The sequence below is a fragment of the Phasianus colchicus genome, chromosome 4 (genome assembly GCF_987193195.1).
Source record: "Phasianus colchicus chromosome 4, bPhaCol1.hap1.1, whole genome shotgun sequence".
NCBI classification, from domain to species: domain Eukaryota; kingdom Metazoa; phylum Chordata; class Aves; order Galliformes; family Phasianidae; genus Phasianus; species Phasianus colchicus.
This window is the reverse complement of record NC_143439.1, coordinates 24913538-24931529: the sequence shown is the minus strand read 5'-3', so window position 1 is coordinate 24931529 and position 17992 is coordinate 24913538. Positions and strand designations below refer to the sequence as shown.

The following is a 17992-nucleotide window of genomic DNA, read 5'->3' as shown; positions in this document are numbered from 1 at the left end:
TTAAGAAAAGAGGTATTAATGGAAAGGGAAAAAAAATTGCTGTGTTGTTTTTCAGGTGAGTGATTGTAAACGTACAGGCTAGTTTTGTTTGAGTTAGATAGAAAGAACCCAAGGTTTTAAATGAAGGAAATGAGTAATTCAGCATGACCAGGAAAATGGATGCTTTGATACATACCTAGTATTGTTTTATGGCGCTTTATAACGCATAATCAAATTCCACAACAGTAAATGTGGATTAAGTCAATGGTGAAAACAGATTGTTAATGAAAATATAATAGGTTTATGCTCATTTCCCAGGAGACTAGTCCTTCACTGTACAACAGCTTATAAATTTATAGTGATCTAAAGTGAAATTACATTTCTTGGAAATTTCAAAGCCAACAATGGTATTCAGCCCCAGATTTAGAGGAAACCATTAGTCTTGGTCTGTCATGTGCATCAAGGTTTAGAAGGCAGTACACTGTTACACCACTGAACCTCTGCCAAATATCCCAAAAGGAAAGCAGAAGAGCCATACATCTGGATTGCAACTTTGCCAGCTACACTGTCATGTCTGTGGCCTCAGCAGATATGGTAAAACGTGCGCACTGAATACCTTCACTAGTACTGCAGAGGTGAGAATGTGATGGCAGAATTATGCCGAGGCCCCTACAAATTTCTTCTGGGAAGAATTTCAATAGTAACTGACCATGACCATGACCCCAATCCCACATCAAGGCTTTACCGGCGCTCAGGAGTGAGGCTACACTTTTCTTAGTGTAGGACTGGAGTCCAAATACAAATTGAAATTTGCTCTGTCTTCCTATGTATCCCGTATGTTTGAACCATATTGTCAGCATCTGTTTAGATGAATCTAGTGAGTCAGGAATTTTCCAATGAAACTGTGTTTTACTAGAAAGATGGCAGTTTATCAAAACTGAATTTTTGTGGCACTGTGCCAAATTTTGTAGAAAAGCTTTCAGGTCCTTTGCAGCTTTCAGTGAAAGAAAGAACCTGCAGCCCTGAATATCTATTTTGAGTCATCACCCCACCTAATACTCATTTGTATGTAAAGATGTATCTACCATAAACTTGCCTGTCATAAATCTTTTATTCTGTGGATACGTTCTGCTTTTCAGTCTTGAAATTTTGTGTGATTGAAGAAGAGTTTGGCTATTTGTTTTTGCTTTCTGGACATCTGGTACCCTGAAAAAAAAAGAAAAAAAAAAAGCTCAACTGGGCTGTTGAACATCTGGATATTGTGAGCGAATGACCATTCTATATAATGAACCCATGTTTTCATCAAGGTTTCCCCATAGAAATTTGGAATCTCCAGTTTCCCAAAGCAACATCTAGTAATCATGCACTAATGAGCTGCCTTGGTATCTCCATGTGTCACCATGTCACCATTTTAAGCTACGTGACTCTTGACAAATAAGAGCTACTCCAGTTGGATGGATTGAGAAACCTATGAGTATATGTACACTCCTGGATGTGAAATGCTTATTTCAAGCTATCTTATCTATTCCACAGTTGTGTGAGCGCTTCCAGAATGCATGACCTGAGGTGCAAATTCCAGGAAACCATATGGGAGATACCTGCTGTGGCCACCACCATGAGACACATCTGTAGATAATCCCAGCCATGCTACAGCTCTCCCCTATTCACACCTTATCAAATATATTAAATTAACCTTGCTATGCTTATGTCAATAAATGCCTTCAAACTTCATGTATTTCCTTGATGTGACAAATGTTTCAAACAGGAAAATATTTTTCAGCTCATTCTGTCTCTGTCCTTGATGTCAACAACACTGTCAACAGCAGCACTCTACAAATTGATTAAAATACACATCATAAGAAAAATAAAGAATATTTCTTTCTATAGTAAACCACTCTGAAATTTAATATAAATCCTTGCAAAAGCTTCTTGTTCCTCACAGGTCTTGATGTGGCTCCTTCTGGATGATGCGTAGTTCAACGTAAGCTTATGGAAAAAAATGTCTCCTGAAAAGGATCATGGGTTTGGTGTAGTCTTTTTATGTCTACTGATCCACAGATACGTGAAGTCCAGTTTGTGCAGGTGCATTATGATCATATTTTTCTGAACTAATTTCCAGAGGGATTTGACTCCATGATCCCATGAGGATATAAGCAGCATCCCTGCATTTACTAGACCAAAAACTGAATTTCTTAGTGCATTAGGCAAGAGAAGATAGATCTGATAGTAATTTGTATTTTCATTCAGTAATCTGTATGATGATGCCACTTCTCAATTGCAGTGAGAGCAGTGTTTTTACATGTGCTTGTGCATGTGTATGCATGCATGTATGTGAAGATATTTTAAGCTTTTTCTACACTAACAGTGACAAAAAGCAAACATTATAAAGAAAATACAGGAGGATAATAAGAGTCAGCCGAAATCAGTTCATAACTGTATGAAAAACCAACAAATCTCTCGCTGTGATGAACAACTTTTAGCAGTAAGGATTGATATGGAGTATTGCCAAAAATGTTTAGATTGATTGACCTTATTTATTAAATAACAGACAGCAATGAAAAACACTGTGTTTCACTGGAGAATGCAGAAGAATAGCAAGGTTTGTGCATGATATGGATTCACAGTCACAATAAACCGTGATGAAGTATAGTCAAATATTTCTTGGAGTGTTTGTTAGAGTCAAACACGGGAGAGAGATTCTGAGAAACACCTAAATTACAAAAAGAATATTTTCAAGATAATATTTTCAACTTCAACTTCCAACTGAAGACGTGAGCTGGTCATGTGGTTGTATTAAAAAGAGCAGATTTTGACTCCTCAAAACCAACTGGGTTTTGTCTTTAACCTTGAGGTGAAAGAGTTATGGGAACCTATATTATCACCTTCAGTGGAAGCATCAATGACTCTGATGATTTTCTCATATTTCTTTCACCCTAACCAATTATTACAATTTTTAGAACCTTTGGGACACCAATGTTCTTCTGTAAAGTTGGATTGTGTGAATCTGTTTTTTTCATGGGCACTTGGTTGCTGCAGTTATGTAACACATTGTCTGTGTGTTGGTGTTTTTTTTTTTTAAGAACAAGGGCTTCTGCAGGATAGTGTTATCACTAGAAATATCACAAAACAGGTGTTTTTCAAAGGGAATGGTCAATTATGTATTTTCAATTTACCAAAAATTAATAACTGTCTATTCAATGAATAAAGAAAACCATTTTTTTTTTTCTAAAGCTATTAAGGTATCCCATTTATACATCTAGGTTTAGCTTATCAAGGGGAAGATGATTAAAAAAATATTTCTATCAAAATTGAATACAAATTCTTTCTCCACATTTCAGTGACAGAAATAAAACAAGTTTCATGAAAAGTCAAATTTGAGACAAAAAATATTTTGATTAGATTATATTTTTTAATTTTAAAAAATGACTGATTTTAGTCACTGTTATCCTTACATCACGCTCAGGCTATTGGATTCATTTAGTTCCAATTGTTGTTTCTGACATATCATGAATTTAGCCTATCATGAACAAAGTCTTAAGATCCCTTCAAGATGATGTATATAAATGATCCCAGCCAATATACTTTTGGTCTTGAGGAATTCATAGCCTTCTCTAGCAACTACAAGTACTTTGATAAAAGTAGTTCTTTAAATTGTGTGAGGATCTGTATGGGAATTGCTAGGTCATGGCCTGAACCAATGATTGAGCACCTGGTGACACAGCCAGTTCTGGGATCACAGGTGAAAGCAATTCATGGAACCTGGATTCACCCCTCCCTAAGCCTCATTTAAGGGCTGACTGCCACAAGAGAAGGTTTTCTGTCTGATTATTTCTCTTTTTGGAGTATTTGGTGAGTCCTGTTCCTTAAAGTGGGTAAGCAATTCTTTCTTTAACTGTGTTGTAACCATTGCCTTTTTTTGGGTAATTTAAAACTGGTTATCTGCTATTGCCTTTCCCAGCAGGATCATAAAACCAATGAAAGCAATTTTTTTTTAATTTTTTTTTTAAATACTGGAGGTACTGTGTTAACACTTTCTGATTGGTGAGGTATCACAGGGTGACTTTAATAAAAGAGCCACTAACATTGAAAATTCAAGAGTAAAGCAATGTTCTGAACTCTTCAGGTCAAGAGTAATGTGGTTGTTGCAGAAGTGCCTACAAAAGGATACAACTCTAAAATCTGTGGGTAAAGGAGTATTGCTTAGCAGAAGTGTAGAGGGCTTCACTGTAAAAGAGTGGCAGATCTGGAAGGGCATCAGGAAACCTGAGGTCCGGCATTAAAAAAATGTGCCGAATTGTATTAAAAATGAAGTTCATAAATAAAACACTTATACAACTTCAAAATGATAGAAAAGCTTCTGGTAAAGATTCAACAGAGATGTTATTTAATTTAGGTTTTTTCTAAAGTCATGAAATTAGAGGCCAATACTGTACCAGCCCTGGTTATTTCTTTTTAACTAATGAATATTAGCATGATGTTACATACCCCATGCAGAAAGAGGTGATTGATCAGACTTGATAATAACAGGATTCTAACAACTTATGTGTACAGCGGGGATAGGCATCAAAAGGAAAACTTGCAAGCATATGTTTACCTACAGTTTTTTGAATTGAAGTACTGTGCACATATATCTGGCAGTTCTTGAAAGATTCTATTTATCAGAAAGTGCTTTGCTCTAGGTAAATAGCAATGAGTCTATTCTATGGTGAAAAAAGTACATTTGTTTAAATGTGAATATCATTGGAAATAAAATTAAAGACACTGACAATGATATAGGAATAAATCACTCTTAATGAGTGATGAGGCTCAGTTTCCTTACTAGCCATATGAGTGAGGCACCTCATGTTTATAAACCCTCCTGTAAGCCCTATCTGCAACCTGAACCCATCAGCTCTCCAACCACTCCCTTCTGCTACCAGGCAGCCTCTTTGTGAGGATGAGAGCAAGAGCTGTGGGTGCAGGATGACACAGCAACAAGAGCAAAAAAAGATGATGCTGGTACTTGTAACAAGTGCTGATTCCTTGTTCATAACTTGTACAAATGAATCCGCACTGAGACATTCAAAGGCCTTGAACTCAGACAAGGTATTTTGGCTTGTAAAGGCATTCTGCCTATACTCGTGCCATCTTATAGTAGTTCTCAATTATTTTCACATGTTAATTTTCAGAAAATAGGTAAAGATTTCCAAAAGATAAAAATAGACATCAGTTATTTAGCATGAAATGTGTGTATTGAAAGTGACGGGCTCCATCCAAATCCTCTGCGAATGAAGAATGCCAAGCTTTATCTGGCACTCAACCGCAATCGCCTGTTTAGAGAAGTGGTCTCAGGGATTCCTAACCACAGTCTGAGGCATGGGTTTTGACACAAATCTCCTTGTACTACATAAATCATAAATTCATTCCTTCAAATACCAAAGTCAATTTTGAAGTCTTATGTTTACAGTGGATCATCAGTATTCATCAGTACTATCATGTTAAAAAAAAAAAAAGGGGGGGGGGGGGGAACTTTTAACAAAATTAGAGTGAGTGCAATTGGGAACAGAAGAGACGAGATTTTTTTTTTAGGTACAAATCTGAAGTGGAAGTGAATGTTAAATGTATGCCTCATACTAAAACTTTATGAAAAATGAAATGTACAAAAAGCTGGATCCTTGCCATGACACCCATTATGGTGAAGTCTGAGACTCTGACCCTTCGTGTTATACTTATTGTGTTTTTGACACATTTAGTCAATTAAAATGGGTGAAGTGTAATTTGTTTTTCTTAAGTTTAATACAGCATGTCAATAGAAGCTAACCAAAATTTATAGTAGGAACACTAAAACTGCCACTTGCACTTAAACAAATGAATACAATTTATCATGGTTGAAATAAAAAGAACATCATGTGCATTTGACTTTATACTTCACATGAGCATGTTGCCAAATATAGGAAAGCATGTTACAGCTGACACTTCCAATGGAAAAGACATTTTACTTCACATTAAATATTGGTGTGAAAAATTTGGACCCTGTCCAATCCTAAGAAGTGTTAACGTTGGCACTTCCACTGTATACTTTTACTGTAAATTGTTGTAACATTTATTTGACATGGAATACCCAAAGGATTGATGAGTAAAGAAAGGAAGACTTTTTATTGTGCCATGTTCCCTTTTTCAGTCATACATACTAAGCCTTTACATCTTCGGAGTTTAAACAAGTCGCCACCTGTACTCAATCGGTGAAAGTTATTTTTCATGCAACTAGAGCTTGCCTTTTTTATAAACCTATAAAAGCACACATTTTCCATTTTATTGGTCAGCAAAGCAATGGCTGATTTAACCATAAAACTCACAAATGTTGTTTCTTTATGGAGATCTATGTTTTTTTAACCCTTTATAATTCCTTGGAATATGAGCCTCCTTCATTTCATTCATTGTCAGAGGCTGAAAACTCAAAACAAGCTGCAGTATTTTTTCTTTCCATTAAAAAAGTTTACCTAACACTACTACCACTTATATTATTACCCATGGACTACTAAAGATTTAGGAGGAACAAAGTACTGGTTCGTAAAAATTTATCCTCTTCAATTAAGTACCTGCACAAGAATTCTGGTTTCGTATTATGTGAACTATAACTACATTTATCTGCAGTAATGAAGCACTGTAAAATTTTGGAAAAGTGCTGAGGGGCACTTCATATGATTTACTGAATTGATCTCTAGGTTAAGAATGCATGCCTATGACAGGAATTTTTAATCCATATTTTTCAAATTAAAAAATTCCACAGCATTTTGAATTATAAAATTAAATTTTAGAGCCATGAACATGAAAATTATTGGGGTATTTTAACACTCTTTTTTGAATACCAGATCCAAGACCTTAGATTTTGATCTGTGTTTTGCACTTTGAGAATTCTGTGTTTGATTATAATTTAAAAGAGTACTATATGCACATAAATACTGGGAAAGAAGTTTTTTTGAAGTAGACAAGCAACACAACTGTTCTATAGCGGGTAGAAATCTCAGCAAATAAGTGACAATCAACTAGGAGAACTTAACCAGCAGCTGAGCTGATGTTTAAGTGTACTTCTGCTTACATCAAGAACACCATGTAGAGATATCTTCAGAACATCTCTGGAAGGAGTGATAGGCATATTTAGAATTTTGAAGGGAAACTTGCTAGAGTGAAAGAAAAAGGAATACTGTCTACTTTGTGTGTGCCTACAACTTACCTAAAACTAACAGTATAAAAACCAGATCTGGGATTCTAAATCTAGGTTCCAGGAGAGGGATTTTGAACAGAGAGTCCACTTATGAGAAAATCACCAAGAACCTCTCTCCATATATTGCAAATATACTTTCTAAGAATAAGACAAAGGACAGAGAGGGCTGTACATTAATATTTTTGGTAGATGTCACAGACCTTAGATGAAGGCTAATGGCAACATCAAAAAAGTAGTGTGGGCAAAAGCAAATTCAACTTAATCATCTCTCAGTCATGCGTGGTCAAGCTTCAACAGCCTCACTACAGGCAGTGCTGTAAAGGGTACTTCTGCATAGTCACATTCTAAGTAAGGATCCCTGCAGTTGTTTTCATGGCTGACCCAAAGTTGTTTCAATGTTATTAGAAATAAGGAGTTCTATATCAGTCTGATTAAAAAAAAAAAAAAAAAAAAGGGAAATGTAGTCTGTTATCAAGATTTCTTCAGCTCTGCATGAAAATTCTATGTCATCATACAGGCCTTCAAAAAATCATCATCCTCAGTATTGTAGAGTCATTAATTCATAGCAACCTGATAGATGGGAAAGGCAAAGAGGATATTCCTATCTTCATGTTTCAAAAATTTAAAAAGCTACTGCCTGTGGGCTATCATTTGCTTTGGAACAGGTTTCCCAAAGAAATACAGCAGGCTCGAGGAATGGACAAAGCTCTCAGAAACCTGATCTGATTTCGTGGTTGACCCTCATCTCAGTAGATCAGACTACAGAACTCATGAGGTAAGCTCTAAAGTGATTTAACCAATGATCATATGATTAAAACCCTTATTTCAGGTTTAATCAGATAAATTCAACCACAATTATTAACCCTCTTGATTGTTAATGATTAATAAACTATAACTACTTCTTTCTCTGTGCTTCTTCCAATGCTTTGGAAGAGCAGGCTCTCCTAGAAAGTAGGTAGATACAGGTGGACATTTTCTTATTTGCAAATGGTGTTGGAGAAAGAAAGCGAGTATTACAAGGCTGCCTGGCTTTTTTCAGAGAAAAAAAAAAAAGCTATCTTTTCCTTTTGTGTGAATGTAATGTCAAAACTGGGCAGAAGAAGGTTGTGTTTGTGTTACTCCAGTTTCAAGCTGGAATTAGTAATGGGTGTGAGGGAGGAACACTCCATTTTAAAGAAGTAGCACTACCTTTCCTCCCATGTCATGCTATCATCTTTAATGGCAACAATAATTCACTTAAGCCAGGAAGACATTTTTTCTGTTTTATTTATAGATCATTAGGAAGGTCTGTCCGCTGCATTAATGCCTGCTAAAACGATATGCCGCTTCCAACTTTATGGCTCTATGTCAAAACTGTCTCTGATAGCTAGTTACTCACTCCACTTTGTCTGTTTTAAACAATCCATTTCTTATTGGATGAACCACACTATCACATGTCAGTTACTTGACTTTTATAATATTCTCTAGCGGCCTCACATCTCTGCAGCACTGTATGTCCTCAATTCCCACTGAAAAGAAAGCTACATAGCACCTTACAGATCAGAAGATACGACTTTCTGAGGAACTGCTTAATATTTTCAGATAAAGCCATACAGCTGTTCAAAATGCGAGCATTATTTTTAGTCATACAATGCATCTCTTCATTTGTGATAATTTATTACTATGCAGAATATGTTGCTATGCTATGGCCCAAGAGATAATAGCAAGGGCAAATCAGTGCAAGTATGAATGTAAAGAGCCAGGGCCAAATACTTGGTGGATACAATCTGGCTTTGTTGCGTTGACTCAGAGATTTGAGAGCTGGATTTTTATATTCTCAAGGTCTTTTCGTCACTGCAGTATAAATAATATTACAAAAAAAAAACATATAAGGTAAGATCAATCTGTTTAGTGAATTGAAGAAATTAGTTTGTACAGTTATAGATGTTGGTCACTCTGAAAGTAATGCGTTTAACTTATTTCCGTGGGAACTACAAGATACAAAGAGCACAAAAACACTATTTAACAGCGAATTCTCAGCTACAAAACTATTTTTCAACAGTCACCACTATTAGCTGTGCATTTTCACCAGTGATGAGCAAGAGCCTGCATGCTATGCTTGTAAAAATCTGCACCAGCAGAGGTGATCTGCTGCGGCCACTGCTGAAACACCACCCACCACCTCCCTCATTCATGGTTTGATCTCCATAAACATTTAGCAGGTATTGATTAATGTCAGTGGGTGCAATTTTTTCTGCACAGATATTTCACATTTTTTGCTCCGCACACACTCCCATGTCAAATGCCATTTTGTTAGACTGCCCCTCTGCTGCCATCTGTCACGTGGCATCAAAATGTAATGGGATATTGGTAGGAAGGTTCAACATCTACTGCTGATGTCATGGGCCAACATCATAAAATAGAAGGTATTACTTTTGGAGCAGCCCTTATGCAAATAGTGTGGGTAGTTTTGCTGCATATATAGAGTTGAAAAACAGTGGAAAATCATTCATCAGTTTGTTTGGAGACTATTTTACTGATTTTGTTAGGGAATATTGTAGCACATAAAGAGAGACCCTATAAGTGACATACATAAATATGTATCTATAAATATTCTTACTGGTCATCTGTGCTCTACATAACTAGTTCATACAATAAGTTGTCTTCACTCTGCATCTAAGACTGAGAAGTCCAGACCATCATAGTTTTCCTTCAATGCAGCCCATCACTGAGGGTGTTTCGAAATTTTTTTAAAACCAACATGATAAATGTTTGTTGTGTTTCTATAATTTTTCTGAGAATCTTAGAGCATGCATGACTTACCTGAGTAGATGACCTGGTTAAAAATTCCAGTTCTTTGTGTGCTAAACACTGCAAACTTAAAACAGAATATGGTCACTACCTTAATTAATATTGTGCGTCAGGACTAATGCATATACTGTTCAGGTTTCCTCTTAGGAAGAGACCTTTCTTGTAGCACTTATTTGATTCTTAAGATAGCAAATCTGGATATAATATATGAAAGATCCTGCATTGCTTTTCCAAAGGTGAAGAAGTTTAGATCCTTTGCAAACCAAAATTTTCTTTTGTTGTTCCTGTGTCAGCATTGTACATCTGTTCATTACCTCCTGCAATCTCCTCAGCCAACAGCTAACATGTTGGTAAGGTATGATATATTATGGATCTTTGAAATTTTGGAGCTAAAGTAAACATAAAGGCCTGAGAAGTACCCCAAAGACTTTCTTCAGAGTTAAAACCACAATGACTCAGGGGCCTCTCATGCCTCATTATTTATTTTTTTCCAGTTAGGTTATAGTCTATTTTATGCCCTACATGAAGAAGGCAGGGTGAAGCTCTGGTGAAAATGCAAAGCTTACATAGACTCGGACTAAGTAGAGTCTGCTTATTAGGCACTTGGAAAAATGGTTTGAGGCTTCTCTTTCCAAGCAAGAGGAAAGACCATTACCTCCCACTTTGGACAGGAATGTCTTGGCTCCATTTTGGTGTTATATCTATTAGGTGCAGAGTGATGAGTCTATCTTACTGCTGATTCACACAGGCTGTTCCAGCAACAACATGTGACTGTGATTCCTCTGTGGCCCAGAGGATATTTTGCATCAGCAGGAACAGATGTTACTAATTCAGAAGGCCAAAAGAAAGTATAAAATTATATGTACATAATATATGTAAACATTTCAGTCGTATTCTTTTGACCATAGGATCAATAAATGTGAGTTAAAACAATGAATGCTGGTGCTCTTGATATTGTTGGAAGTTGTCAGTGGCCAGGGATGATTTCTGCTTATTGAGAGCAAGCAGTAAGTTAAATTACTGATGTAAAATAGAAAATAAATTAGGTGTGATACCAGTTTTCTGAGTGCCACTGTAGGAAAAGATTGAAATCATCAGGAATAATATATGAGGGGTTGTATTATGGTGAGATGGTAACACAGTATATCATCTTAGGTCTCATGTTATACATAGGGATAAAAAAAGAAAAAAATAATTATTTCTGGAACCTGCATTTTAATTGCATTTCTAATAATTTAAGACAAGTCACTTTATTGCAACTAATGCCTGGCCAAGGTTAGAACCAAGATGAGGACAAGCTGGTTGATATTAAACCCAAACAAAATGGTAAACCTAAAGAATTGATAGAAACAAATCTCATCCCATCAGGTACTTTGTCATTTCATGTTTGATCATGCCTTGCCAAAATACGATTTTTTATTAGATGTTTATTACTTAATATTATCTTTCTACAGTAACTATTTTGATTTGTGTCCCATCTGTGTCTACAGTAATTATTTTGATTGGTGCCCACATGATAAAAGAAAAAATATATTTTCATTCAGCTCTAATTCCTAACTCTTCAATAACCAATCACCACTGTGCACCTTTCTTCAGCTGTACTGTGTTGTCTTCTTGATATAATTCTTTTCTGTCTCAGAAGAAAGGAAGGAAGGAAGCAAAGGAAGGAAAGATAGGTTAGTGGGATATGGTTGTTTTTGTTTTGTTATTTTAAAATCTTTCTTTCTGATACAAAGATGAACTCTTTATAAAAATAAACTTTTTTGTAGATTAATCATAGTGAAATAGTAATCCATTTAGGCAGAGGGAACCAATCACTTCCAGTTCATTATATGAGAAGGTCTTTTGTAAATTTTTCAGGACAAGGATCATGTCTTATTCACCGGATAAACTTTGTCATTATGTACACCTATGTTATTTCAAGAAATATGAGTTAAATAAGAAAAAAATGCCATTTGGAACTTGGCCTGAAATTCACTAAAGTCAATGAAAATATTTCCATTAGCTGTGAGCTGGATTACGTTCAAGTGGTCCTGTGAGCAAAACATCCATGATATTATAATAAAGACCATATCATAATTTAATCACTCAAAGGGGGCAAATTAAGATCACACGTGACCTAAACTTTTGTATTTCCTTATGCTTGGGAGCACTTGATTTTGCAACCTTAACATTTTTAACATTGGTGTCTCGTCTGTGGTACTGGCAGTGTCACATTACACTGCAATGCAAATCAGCAGACATCAAGCTTTTAAATTCAGAAAAAAAGAAAAGAAGAGAAACTGTCAGCAGCTTTTTCTGCAAGTTACTATATCTGCAGAGTACTTTTGGGGCAATAAAAGCATTATAGACATGTGAAGCAAAGCTCTTCAAAGTCAGGTCTAATTACACTTACTGTGAGGTACTTCATGGAATATTTATTTCTGTTAATATTGGAATCTAAATGTTTTGTTTATTGACAAAATGAAAGCAATGTCAAATATAGACCTGCACAGGGGAATACAACGGAATTCTGGAAATGTTCTATCTAATTCAACATTTTTGCCATACATGTATTAGGAACAATCCCATGTGCAAAAAACTAATGTCTCTGATGTAAAACTGTCTTCCAAAAGTTTGAAAGTCTGTCATCTTTCTCCATATGCTCACTTCATTAAACAGTTTACAGCTTGCAAGGGCATCACAATGTTGGAGTAACAAAATGACTGTCCTGACAGATTCAGACAATAAAACAACCAGATTGTTATATGAATGTTTTCTCAGAGACTGTTGCTGCAACACGTAATAAATACAAATATTGGAACACCTGCATGATAAACATAATACTTTTAACAGATGTTAATCCCCCCTGAATGCAACCAGTGGATTTAGATCACATAAATGCAACTTGCCCCCCTCAGGTCTCCCTGGAAAATTACCAATCACAATTGCTTTCTGACCAACTGCTGTATGCTATCTGCGTGGTTTTATTTTTCAGCTCTGCTACTATGAGCATCTTAAAAACAATCCACAAACACAGCAACATGTCTGTATGAAGCTGAAGCTTATCAACAAGTTATGTTACTGGCATGAACTTGTAGAGAAGAGATTTCCAAGGAAAAAGCAAGCCTATTTTCTCCAAAGCTTATCCTTCCCTGGGCACAAGTAGAGTGGAATGTTCCTCTCCAACTTATTTGTTCTTCCTCTCTATCCTTCAATCACAAGCAGCTTCTGCCAACTTAGAAAAATAGAATGGATCATCTTTGAAAATTGTCTATTAGTCCTCCACAAACACCACTTGATTTTTCATTGTCATAGGGGAGGAACGCATATAAAATCCATTGACTTAAATTTAACCATCTGCTTATCCACTCTGTTCAAAAAGAGACTGAATCTACATCCATATTTTCATCTTCAGAATGTATTTGAATATCCAGTGTAATTTATGTTGATGCAAATGCTTTCTGCACACATATGGTTGTATCAGTGTTATCAAAGGTGACAGTATACATTTCCATCATAGTAAGTGGCATCATTCGGTGTTTAGCTATCCAATCTGAAAATGAAAAATGGTAAAAGTAGAGAATAACTGGCAAATGACTATTAGAAACAGAATGGCCAAGAAACACCCGTAGACTTGATTTTATACCTTGACTCATAAGTTGCATTAAGTCAGAGAAAGTCTCACAAAGAGAAATAGAGTCAGAACATCATCCAGGTATCAGAACAGAAAAATAGCAATTTCTCATGGAAAGGCAAAACCTTGCTTTTAAAAGTAACTAATGGATTAACATGGGAAACAAGGGTATAAAAATGAACAATATCTTGTTCTAACTGTGATCACAGGGTTGTGAAAGTTGACAGAAATGCAGGATAAGTATAGTATTTCAAAATGTAGAAAGGTTCAACTGGTGAAGAATTGAGTAATTTGTGGATGAAGATCAGGAGAAATAAATGCAGTTGACTAGAATGTAATGAACATATTTGACAAATGGTTCTAGAGAATCTCCAGAGTGTCTCTTGGTGACAAAGGAAGACTAATTTATGTCTTACATGCATATTAGAAAAAAAAATAAACACTATTACTAGAAATTAAGACTCACTTTCTTCAGCTTAAATTATCAAGAAACAACCAAGATGGATTACTTGAGTCATAAAACAGCTGCAGGGAAAGCTGTCTTCAAGCTGAGTGCTTGAAGACAGAGATGCCACAAAAAAAGTTTCCAAGATTTTCCTATTCAGTCATGAACAAATTAATTTACTCAATTAAAGGCAAGGAGGAAGATTTTCTCACTGCATTTAATTAAATCTGCTGTCAATTTCCAAAAGATGAGGGCAGAATGCATTGTAAAAACATTTCTATTTACTATGAAATGAAAAAATTTGCTGATTCTTCCACTTTTTAGAACTAATGGTTATCATAATTAAAACAGGTAAAGGTATAATATTTTGCGTAAAAGTTGTTCCAGCCATGTCAATACAGTCAAAGGAGCAAGTATAGTGTTTGGTTGGATACAAAACAAATTGGAAGGGAAAAAGGAACTTTTCCAAGATAACAGTTACAATTATGGTATTCATGAGTGGATATATCTGTGCAGAAGTGTTCTCACTTTTAAAAGTTATTAGAGAATGAGACCAAATAGTGCTTTTTGAGGAAAACTCTCATATAAAGAGGAACTGGAAAGACTCACTGTGTCATTAAAAGTCTATAGAAAAGTATTGATGAATACACAGGTAGGATTAACTAAATAGATCCTTTCTTCTCATGTTATACAAGATAATAATGGAGAAAGATTGATGAAAGTGAAAAGTAGAAATTCAAATTGAGGGAAGGGATTACTTCTTTATTCAACCCATTTTTAGACTGAAAAGTGATCATAGCTGCAGAAAGAACTATAACAAAATTTCTTCTCTGGTTGGAAAGAGTAGAGAGAATTTTGATGTAGAAAGCCCACTGATTTATTTATTTATTTATAAGGAATGCTACTTTTTTTTTTTTCATTTAAGCATAACTTTTAAAACTGAAGCATGGTGTTTCAAGTAAGAAGGTTAAATCTACTTTGATGCAACTTGTGCTAGGCACTTGAAGAGTTTCTCAGATCCAGTAGCTATTTTCTCAGGATTCAGAAATAAAGTTCTGCCTGCTCTAGCCAAAGCAGGTGTTTTCATCCTTTATCTGTGTCTATCCAAATGATGGTTACACTGAATGACTTCATTGCTCTTGCTGTCAAAATAGAAAGAACGGATAAAAAGCCTGATGTATAGATGTAGATACATCATATTTTTACCAGGATTTTCTCCCTTATTTATTATAATGCCACCAATTTTACCTTTGAAAGTCTGGGTAAACTCCATAAGTGGTTGAATTTTTTTCTATAAATTACAAGAAAAGTTACTGAAGTTACTGATGAAATATTTTCTGGCAACACCTCCCTGACATGGAGCTTTCTCCCCTTGTCAGATTCCAATCAGACATTAGGAGCCTGTCTTTCAGCCCACTCTGATGATGTTCTTGGCAGACCATGCTCAGGGCTGGGTGTATTCCTAACCTGCTTGGGTTCACACAGGCTCAGCCAGGCCTGCCTGCTTCCTCCTCTCCACCTCATAACAGCGTAAACAGTTACCTGAGGAAGATGGGAAGGACAAGCATAACCCAAAACAAACAGGAGCAAGACTCCTCTCCATACTGGTGGAGCCTGCACTGCTTATGCTTTTTTTCCAGTCATTTGTAAGAAGCTCATGTTTACCAGTCCTTCTGGCACTCACTTGCACAAAGCACTGAGATAGCTCAGAGCTCTCACTAACCACAAGTGCTTTAAAAACAATGCCCCAAAGCCTTCTTTGTGCAGCTTCTCACCTCTGGGAGGAGTCACCTGGAAGAGTCTCCAGCTATGGCTGTACTGATGATGACTGAAGCTCTGCCCATCCCAGGATACAGGTGTGCTGGGGTCAAGGTGGGTCCTGTTTGCCAGTGCTGTTTCCCTGCCTCCTCCTGCCTACCCATCTGCAGGTATCTGTTTTCTCTCAGGTCCTGCACAAGTGTTAATGTTCCAGGATTAGCTTTTTGCGCTGTGTTTGCAGAGGTGAATTGTGCAAGGGGATATTGGTATGCAACATTATTATAGTAAACTGTGATTGTGATTAACAACAAACAAATAACCTTCACATGTTAAAAACGACATTCAGGATTTTCATTCTTAAACCCTGTTTTCATGTTACATTTATGTGCAGGGCTTCAGTTGAATTTTTGTTACTTAGGCATTTCTGAAAAGTCTATGCTTTAATGGATTCAAATGACTAAGTTGAAAATGAAACTTCAGTAATTAAAGTGCATGTAAGGGGAGGTGTTTCATTTAGTTTTTTGTTTGTTTGCTTTCATCTAAAGGCCTCCAGTGTTTTTCTATCTAAACAGGATAATATAAAATCATCTAGTTACAGAAGAAATGAAAAGTTGAACTATTGGTTATATTTATATGGCCCTAAAACATGTTGCAGAATTGTATTTATTACTAAAAAAAAAAAAAATCAAAACAATAAAACATTTTATTGAGTAGACGATTATATGGCATTACAAAAATCTGCCTTCCAGTGGAATCCTTTGACCTGCATATGTACAACACTATAAATCTTGCTAAATATTTGTTTCAGAAATTGTCCAGAAGGATGAACAGATTGATTTTCCAGACCTAAATCATTTCAACACCAAATTGTACTCTGGAGAAAACCATGTTTCTCTTCTTGTTTGCAGACACATTAAGATCACACACTGAGCTGCAGCAGTTCAGCTTTCTGGTCCCTTTGCTTCTTTGATAATGACAAGATGGAAAATACACGGGCTGGAGAGACTACCTAAATAAAAGCAGTTGACGAAGGGGGAAGAAAATAACAAAATCAAGGAGCTAATGAGTACACTTCATTAATTCTGAATTTCTACCTTGTGGATTGTTGTGAATTTAAAAACTTGAAGAAGAAAGAAAACAACAAAGAAGAGCTAGGACTTTTTCATAAAATAAAACAGTTTATAAATATCTTTTTATTTTTACAAACTAAAATCATGTTCCCATTTTTTTACAAGAAGTCATCAAATCATATATTTTTCTATTGAACATGTCAAATTTTACAAGGGAAATCTTTTCATCTATAAGAATTCTGATTTGTAAGTTGTTTATAATCCAGAATGATGTTGTGATTGATTTCCCCAAAGCATTTACTGATCTGTTCTGAGATCATGATTTCAGTTTATATCATATAGCTGTGATTTGAAAAGCATTATAATACATATTTCTTCAACTGAAAACAGTATATATTTTTCCAAATGTTCTCAAAGAGTAACCAATGTGATATATCTTCTTATTAAAGACAATACTTACTTACAACCTAGGCACTTAGTACCATGCCTTTAATTCATCAGTGAAAACCCAATGCCATACTTTTCTCATTTGCATTGCTGCTCCCACCCTAACCAACACATTTGCCAAAGACGATATTCACAGACCTCTAAGAGGAACAGAAAGAAAAAGCTACATTACATCAGAGGTCATTAAAAACTGAAAAGTTAGGAGTGGTTTTTCTCACTTCTGTCATTCGTAACATGTATCAAATGCAATTACTTGTGTTCACGCTCAATCAGCAACACTTTACAACAACGAACACTGAAATTTTAAGGTCCAAAAGTACTGGTTCTTTTTAGACTGTTATGAAGGCTGATTAATTTTAACAAATCAACTTCAAAAAGGCCAAGGCCGAATTCTGCTCCATCTTTGGTAAAGATGAGTTATTTCCAGCCTTGTCAAGAATGAATGCATCTCATAGCTGATATGAGATTAGATTTAGAGCCATTATCATTTCTGCAAGATTGAATTCTCCCTGTATGGTTAAATATGTAGAATAAAAGTTCTGTTCATTAATTTGGGGGTTCAATATACATTTTCTAGTGATTTGCATACTTTTAAAACTGATGACCCTCTAGAATTCTATGGAAAGGGACTAATGTCTGTTTATATATATTAATGTTTAGTATAAAGAAAGTTCAGTATGAAA

At 35.6% G+C, this 17992-nt stretch overlaps 1 long non-coding RNA gene across 1 annotated transcript; it reads left to right on the top strand.

Moving 5' to 3' along the window:
* The first annotated feature begins 3810 nt into the window (after positions 1-3810).
* Positions 3811-13267, top strand: LOC149918125 (uncharacterized). The gene is made up of 3 exons (XR_016466399.1): positions 3811-3851; positions 7849-7958; positions 12951-13267. It is a non-coding gene; the product is annotated as an uncharacterized LOC149918125 (long non-coding RNA).
* The last annotated feature ends 4725 nt before the right edge of the window (positions 13268-17992 follow it).